General features: G+C 43.3%; 1 pseudogene; it reads right to left on the reverse strand.

Moving 5' to 3' along the window:
- Nucleotides 1–975: 975 nt before the first annotated feature.
- LOC136524979 (small nucleolar RNA Z195/SNORD33/SNORD32 family) lies at nucleotides 976–1,056 on the reverse strand (annotated as a pseudogene).
- Nucleotides 1,057–1,428: the final 372 nt, after the last annotated feature.

Raw genomic sequence — 1,428 nt, forward strand, 5'->3', positions numbered from 1 at the left:
GATACATAGTACAAACATAGGCTTTGCATTTCTTTAGGGGATTTCATGCTAGCTGTTTTATCTCAAAAGTTGTCAACATGTTGCTAAAAAAACATTTAAGCTCTTGTTCTGATTCGAGACACATGTTTTGTGCTGTAAATACAAGCAACCTTAATACACTTTGAGAAAGCATAGAACACAGATTAGAACTTAGGGCAAAACCAAAATGTCACTGCGATACAGGAGGTAGTATTTGCTAAGTTCATCCAGACTTCAGTAGAAAAAAAGCCATCCTACATATCCCACAGTTGTAACTTGTCATTGGAAAGTATGAAATTTGTTTAGCCAAAGCCCCTGCAGATAACTAAGCTTTTAGATAACATTTTGTTAATACTCAACTGGTTAAATACGCAACAGGTAAGAAACAAACACTAACTTTACTTTTCCGTACCACACATTGCAAGTGGATGGGCATGTAAATGGATAACACATAAATTCAGTACAAAATGCAGATACAAAGAACTAAATGACTGAGAGGATACATATGTTGGCTTTAATTGTGCGTTTAGAATACGTCGGCATAAGGTTTACCTGATGCACATACAAGGTTACAAGATGTGAACAACCTGAGCTACTAATTTCCAAATAAGGCAATCTGAATGAAAAAATAAACACCAAGGAAATTTCTAAACTCTACTTATCAACTACTTCACTATTAAGTATGCTACTAATCCATTCACATCAGTTTTTAGTCAAGATGCCACTAGCAAAAAGGCCAATCAAGTGAACTCCAATAATAATAGTAGAATGTATTCAGAAAACAAATGAAATGGGAATGGATTAGTCACAGTGATTCAGGAAATGGGAATTTGCATCATAGATTTCCACATAAAAAAATACAACCAACAAATAACTATTTAGACTTTAGAGAACTACTGCTGACTTACAAGATACTATAAAACTGGCAAAAGTTTACAGTAAAAATGAAATATTAAAGAGAGATCAGATGGTAGTGCATGATGTGATCATCACAATGAATGCAGATATCTCCTATGTTATGATATCATCACTTCTCCCATTAAAATTCATCTTATACAACTCTAATAAACCTCACAGACATGATCAAAATATCAGAGTAGAAGGGGGAGGGGAGGGCCGCCACCACCACTACGCCCCGCCGCCGGCCACCACCACCACCACGCCCCGCCGCCGGCCACCACCACCACCACCGCAGCCACCGGCCGGATCCGGGAGAGGGAGGGCCGGATCCGGCCGGGTGAAGACGGGGGAGGGGAGGGGCACCCGTCGGGGAAGAAGGGGGAGGGGAGGGGCGCCGACGGGGGAGAAGAAGGGGGAGAGGAGGGCCGCCGCCACCACGCCGCCGGCCACCACCACCACCACCACAGCCACCGGCTGGATCCGGGAGAGGGAGGGCCGGATCCGGCCGGG

The sequence above is a fragment of the Miscanthus floridulus genome, chromosome 18 (assembly GCF_019320115.1).
Source record: "Miscanthus floridulus cultivar M001 chromosome 18, ASM1932011v1, whole genome shotgun sequence".
NCBI lineage: Eukaryota > Viridiplantae > Streptophyta > Magnoliopsida > Poales > Poaceae > Miscanthus > Miscanthus floridulus.